At 55.3% G+C, this 6670-nt stretch overlaps 1 long non-coding RNA gene across 1 annotated transcript; it reads left to right on the top strand.

Annotated features, from left to right (window-relative positions):
• The first annotated feature begins 1367 nt into the window (after window positions 1–1367).
• On the top strand, window positions 1368–1899 carry LOC109551750 (uncharacterized). The gene is made up of 2 exons (XR_002178450.3): window positions 1368–1570; window positions 1695–1899. It is a non-coding gene; the product is annotated as an uncharacterized lncRNA (long non-coding RNA).
• The last annotated feature ends 4771 nt before the right edge of the window (window positions 1900–6670 follow it).

Genomic DNA, 6670 nt, shown 5'->3' with positions numbered 1-6670 from the left:
TCAACATTTTTTGAGCTACACTTATACAAAATATAAGAAGAAACAGATGGAAGCATGTAATAGAAAACTAATTCATTTCTCTTAGCCCAGGATAAATCAAGTGGACCAAAAAAGAAATGAATGTAGAAAGGGTTTAATAGAATATAAAAAGCCTGAATAACATACTAAGGCAAATCCGACTGATCTATATAATGAATACTGTATGCTGAAAACAGAGAACAGATCTCTTTTGCAGGTGCCAATGGAACATTCTAATGCAGACTTTACCATGCATTAGACCAAAGGAAGAAAACACATCCCCAAAAGAATTATACAGTATTTCATCAGTGGTCAGGGAAGAGTCAGAGAGATGGGGCCTGGGGTTGCACTGGGCTGTGGGTCCTGAGAGCGACTCAGAAAGCACTAACCTCCCCACGCCCTCAGGCCCTGTCCAGGCTGAGGAGGGTGGCATCCTGCTGTAGGGAGAGGCCTCTGGGTGTGGGAGTGGAGTGGAGTGGAGGTGTGAGGTCCCAAATTGTGAGGAGGAAGCATCCCTGGAAACTGCAGAGACCATCACCTGTCCTTCTCCCCCAGAGTTTATCCTGCTTCTGCTCTTGCCCCTCAGAACGCTGGGGCAATACCCTAGCACCTCTCACCCGGACCCCGTCATCTTAATGGTCCAAGATAGCTAGAAGGTCTGACAGGCAGAATCCCAGGAGGGAGAGAGCAACGGAGGGAGGGAGGGAGGGACAGTAGGCAGGAAGGGAGGAGGGGAGAGTGGGAGGCAAGTAGGAAGCTGTCCCTGGAAGCGCAGGCACCCACCCCCATCCCTTTTCATTTCTCAGACTCTAGGAGTTAACTTTCTGGAAGTCACAGAAGAGGTGACTGGCTCTGAAGCACAACACCATCTCAGGACAGAGTTCCTGTCCAAAATCCAGGGCCTCCACTTACCAGCTGATGAAAGTAAGAAAAAGCTTAACCTCTCTGTGTGTCAGTTTCAGTTTCCTGACTGTTAACGTGTAAGGATTACAGGGTGTATCCCTTTGGAATGTTGTGAGTGAGAATGAAATAGGGTGATGCTTTGCCACGTGATCAGTCCAGCAGCTGGCAAACAAGCCCCCAGTAAATGCTAATGTGGAAGTAACGCTGAATCTGGGCTACTCACCAACCCCACTCTGGCGTCCCCATGTTGTAGGCATTCACCTTGGGTCTACAGCTGTCCACAGGACCACTGGCCACGCGGCTAACCATGCAGTCAGCCCCAGACAGGCCCTGCTGGCCTCTGCACCACTCCTGGATCCAATGCCTGGTGTCCCTGGACCACAGCCAGGTTCATTCAAGGAACCTCCGCTTTGGGATGGCTCTCATTGGCTGGCTGATACCTGCAGGGCAGCCAGGAGCAGCTGGGAACATTTACAGGAGCTCCCTGGGTGTCACAGATAGTATTTAGTTCAACCTTGCCAGCTGTTCCCAAGAAGTCATCCAAGGTACACTGCTAACCTTTAAACCAAAACCATCATCAGAGTCGGCTGGGGCCTGTGTGAAACCAGGATCCGAGCGAGCAACAGTTCAGCGCTCCAGGATCCATCAGGTGGGTGCTGGGTCACACTCCTGGATCCTGAGTTCCTTCAGGGTTCTGACACAGAGCAGATAAATGATAACACAGGGCTAAGTGCACTCACTGTGAATTAAATTACACTTTTCATTTCTTTCAGAACCATTACAGCTTATGGATGGAAACCAACCCCAGAAGGGTCCTGATTAATCAGTCCGGGTCACAGGGATATGAAACCCCTGCTCCACCCTGTCCTCAGCTAGAAAAGGGGAGAAAATAAAGGATGTTTGATGAACTGCATGGGAAAAACTGTGAACTGGTTAAATATTTAACAGAACTGTGAAAATAAAATTAGACTATCCAGAGACTGGCTTAAAAATGTGTGAAATACTCAAACCTAGCAAAAGAGGGGAAAGGTAAAGACAGGATGGACGGATGAGGCCAAGGAGGAATCACATGAAATGATGAAACTTGGATCAAGTATGAATGTTAGGCCAACCTTCAGGAGGGGTCACAGGGAGGGGTGGGGAGAGGGGAGGAAAGCCTCTCGCATGGCTCAGGCTCCCAACTCTGCAGATCAACAACCTGGCTTAACGTGGATTGTAGCAGGGGTCACATCAGGCGCCCTCCAGCCCTAGGTGGGGGCAGTCCTGCAGAATATCCTTGGCCTGAACCAGCGCCCCTGACTCGCTATGAGCACGGGGGTGATGGGAGGACCCCGGTGGGAGCGCCGCGTCTGGAAACCCTTTGCAGCCCTCACCCTTCCACCCCCAGCGCGCTCACTGGCCCCCCCGCACCCGCCTAGCCGGTCCCTCCTCCGGGAGCGCGCGCAACGGAGACGCTCGGCGCTACCTGCAGCGGCAGAGCCGGGGCCTGGCCAGGCCCACGCCCAGCGCCCTCCAGCGGATGACCACCTCGCAGCGCCCGAGAACCAGTGCGTGTCCGTGGAGAAGCAGCTGGGGACAGCAGAGGTCCCAAGTCACAGAAATCGCAGGGTGGGGACGTTCACGAAAGAAAGGGGGTGGGCGGGATTCCCTGGCGGTCCAGTGCTTAGGACTCCGCGCTTTCACTGCGGTGAGCCCGGGGTTCAATCCCTGGTTGGCAAACTAAGATACCGCAAGCCGCAGGGTGCGGCCGGAAAAAAAAAAAAAAAGAAAAAAAAGGAGCGGGGAAGGCGGGTACCGGGGTGGGGGACATCATCCCTGAATTGAAACATTTTAGAAGTGTGTTTCAGTCTTGCACTGACGAGGCAAAGGAAGCCTTCATGCGGTTTGGCAAACGTCTGCTATCCCCAGTATCTGCCCCACCTTCTTCCTTAGTATTAGGACAGCCAAGGTTTAGATGAGTAACCTGTCATCCAGAACTTCCTGTATAGCCAGTTATGACTTTAGGATTAAGTTCTGACCAGTGGGATAGAAACTGAAGTGCTGTGTCTGTGATTTCCAAGAAATGTCCTTAAAGGGAGGAGCGATGCCCTTCTTCAGTCCTTCCTCCTTCCTGCTGGCTGGGAATGTAGATGTGATGGCTGAGGCTCCAGCAACCATATTACACCATGCAGTGGAAGCTACATACTGAAGACAGATAAGTAACAAAATTCTCTGTAAAGGAACGAGGTCCCCGATATCAAGGGCACCCTGCCAACCCTGCATGGCCTACTTATGGGTCCCTTTTATCTAAGAGAGAAATACATTTCCATTACATTTCATTCAAGCCATTACTGTGTGGTTTTCTGTCTCACATAGCTGAACTGAATCCTAACCAATAAACAGAGGAGATAAGAATCCTTTTTGTTGGCAGAGGTAGGCAAGGACTGTAATGGAAGTAGGGGTTCCCCGTGTTAGCAAAGGTGGGAGACAGAGATGCAAGGAAAGTATCAATAGAATTGGCAGCACTGGTGATAGAAGTCAGATTGATTACTGGATAAACAGACATGGTGAAGGAAGAAATGGATCAAGGATATCTCTGTAGTGGCAGCTGTGTAGGGTGGGGTCACAGAGGACATTGGGGAGGTTAACATGTTGGACTATGTAGGGACAGGTGTCATGGCTAGACAGGTGAGGTCCCTGTGTCGACAAAGGTTGGAGAGAGGCTAAAGGTAAAAAGAGGAATTGTTCCTGGAAGTTCTATCCATTTTAAAGAACGAGTTCAAGTCCCTGTCCATCTCCCTTGGTGGCCAGAGGCGTCCCTGTTAGTTCTTGTATCCGCTGACTGCCCACAGCACCTCCTGCTGACCCACACAGCCTGTTGATCCAGAGGAGGTCAGTTTGGCCTGACTGTGAGGGCAACTCATCCAGCATTTCTCCTCATGTAGTCCTCAGACCACCCTCATGGGACTGCCCTGACGACCTGTTAAAAACACAGACTTAAGAACTCCACTCAATACCAGATGGATCAGCCCCTCTAAACAGCCCCATGATTCTGACGTATACTCAAGTTCAATCCACCTTTTTTTTTTTTTTTTTGCGGTACGCGGACCTCTCACTGCTGTGGCCTCTCCCGTTGCGGAGCACAGGCTCCGGACGCGCAGGCTCAGCGGCCATGGCTCACGGGCCCAGCCGCTCCGCGGCATGCGGGATCCTCCCGGACCGGGGCACGAACCCGTGTCCCCTGCATCGGCAGGCGGACTCCCAAACACTGCACCACCAGAGAAGCCCCACCTTTTTATATGTCAGGAAACAGAGGCCCAGACAACGAGTGTGGCCCCTCCAGAGGTCTCCCTGCCCGTCAGCAGAACACTGAGAACCCAGTCCAGGGCTTGCTCCAATGCCCTGTGGATCTCCCAACACCTGCACCCTTTATCTTGGCTCTCTCCAGTGGTCAGCTGCTAATTTTAAAACTCTCTGAGATGGGGATACAATCTGCATGATCTCCTCCATGCTCACAATCCTGGGACAAACTGCCGGCTGAGGACACACCGTGTCTCCTCGGCGCATCTCCCAGAGCTGTGTGCAGCTGCAGAGCCCTGGCCTCCTTCTGCAGCACCTCCCGAGCAGGCACAGGGCCTGCATGCCCTAGGACTCCACGCAGACTTGCAGATGCTTCTGGCTGGACATTCAACTGACCCCTCCCTGACCCAGGGCCTGGGGAAGCACAGTAGGGGCTCCAAGATCAGAATACCCTCCCCAGATCCCAACCTAACCCCCTACCGGGCCTGCCTGCCCTTCCTCCCATCTCCCTAGTGCAGCCCTGCCCCTGCCTTCCCCATGCCTGCGGAAGGCGGAGAAGGGTATTGACATAACTGGCTGCATCCCCTTTCTGCCCCAGAATCTGAAGCATCTTCATGTGCAACTTCCCCTTCCCTCTCCTACTGGCTGACCTTCCATATTCCACCCCCAGCTCCACCCCACCCCACCCCCGCCAAAATAAAGTTCTGACTGGCTTCGGAAGACTCCACAAATCTAGAAAAAAGGTACAGATGAACAAGTTTGCAAGGCATAGAGACACAGATGTAGAGAACAAAGGTACAGACACCAAGGGAGGAAAGCGGGGGTGGGGGTGGGGGGATGAATTGAGAGATTGGGATTGACATGTATACACCAACATGTATAAAACAGATAATAAGAACCTGCTGCATAAAAAACTAAATTAAATTAAATTTAAAAAAAAAGAAATCTCCACAACCAGCCTTGCCCTTACCTGCCATGGTTTCCCCCACAGGTACTGCCCCACTGATGCCATTTCCAAGCGCAGGAGCCAGCACTCACCTCTCCGAGGAGGTCTCTGCTGGGCCAACTCCTAGAACATGCCCTGTCTTTTCACCTTCTAAGCTATCACTAGTTCATGACAACCCCAGGCTATAAGCTGTCCCTGACCTCTCTATCTCCGTGGTCCGGGCCTAGGACTTCATGACTACAGCAGTCAGGTGAGGCGACCGCGTGGCACAGCCCGTTCAGGAGAGTGACAAGGAGGCAAGCCCCCATCACCCCCAAGACCTTTATGGGCCATCCCAGTTTCCAAGGCTGGAGCGGCTGCCTTCGGCGCCACCTGGCGGCCGCCGCCCGAAAGCGGAGAGTGGACCCAGCGCGGGCCGATTCCCGCGGGACGGGTGGGTAGGCTGGAGGGGGGTCGCCCACCTTATAGAGCCGAGACCAAGCGGCCCAGGGCCTGGCACGTCTCTGGATTCCCGCGGATCCCGCGGTCCTCGCGAGACCCCGAGACCCGGTGCCACCCGGCCCCTAGCGGCGGCGGACGGCCTCGTCGGACGCTGCGGGGCGCTCGGCGGCCGAGTGAGCGTGCGCGCACGCGCCCGCCCCACGCATCGCCCCGCACCGCCGCGCGCTCGCACGCACGCACACCCCGACGCTCGCCCGCGCCGGGCGGTCTCTCACGCAGTGAGCTGGTAGCGAGCTCCCGAGCCAGCTACCCCGGGAGAGGAAGGCGCTTACGCGCGGCGAGCTAGAGCGGGCACACCAAGACCCATTTTTTTCCACCTCACTTCGCGCGCGTGGGGACGCCGCCGTGGCCGCACCGTCCTCATGGGTGACCCCCTCAGGGCGGGACCTGGGGGTCCGTGCGGCCCAGGCCCTTCCGACCAGGCTGCGCGAGCCCAGACCAGGCCGCTCCCACCGGCCGGCCGCGGCGGCCAATGAGAGCCTGGCGTGGTGATGTCATGCCCCGACCGGATCCTGGTGACGAGAAGTCCGAGGTCACCCGTCAGGGAACCAGCGCACACCCACCCGCGGGGGTTCCGGAAGTTTCCACTGCGGCGGCGGCCTCACCCCGCAGCCTCGCGCGTGCCACCACGTTGGCCTTCCTTGTCTGGTGTCCCGGAGTCACTTCTCCTTCCCCCCGGGGGTCTCCTCCCTCTTCGGGGGTCCCCTTCGTGTCCCCTCGTGATCTCATGTTCACATCCTCATTCTCACAGGTGTCACCTTTTCTCCACCGGTGCCACTCGGGCCCCTGAGGGGGTCCTCAACCGCATTTTCACGTACCGGTCCTCCCATGCCACCCCTGCTCTGTCGTGGCCAGGGACGCTCATTTATTCGGCCCCCAGCCCCGACTTGTCAATGTGTCCAAGTGTGTCCGTCCGTCTGTGAATGTCGGTCACTGCGTTTGTCTCTGGCTGTCACTGCATGAGACTGTCCGTCTGCATGTGTCTGTCTCCGCGGGCTTCTGTCCTTCTGTCTGTCCCTGTGG

Source organism: Tursiops truncatus, chromosome 15, assembly GCF_011762595.2.
Source record: "Tursiops truncatus isolate mTurTru1 chromosome 15, mTurTru1.mat.Y, whole genome shotgun sequence".
In the NCBI taxonomy this organism is placed as follows: domain Eukaryota; kingdom Metazoa; phylum Chordata; class Mammalia; order Artiodactyla; family Delphinidae; genus Tursiops; species Tursiops truncatus.
Note: the sequence above shows the minus strand (reverse complement) of the source record. Positions and strands in the feature narration are given on the sequence as shown.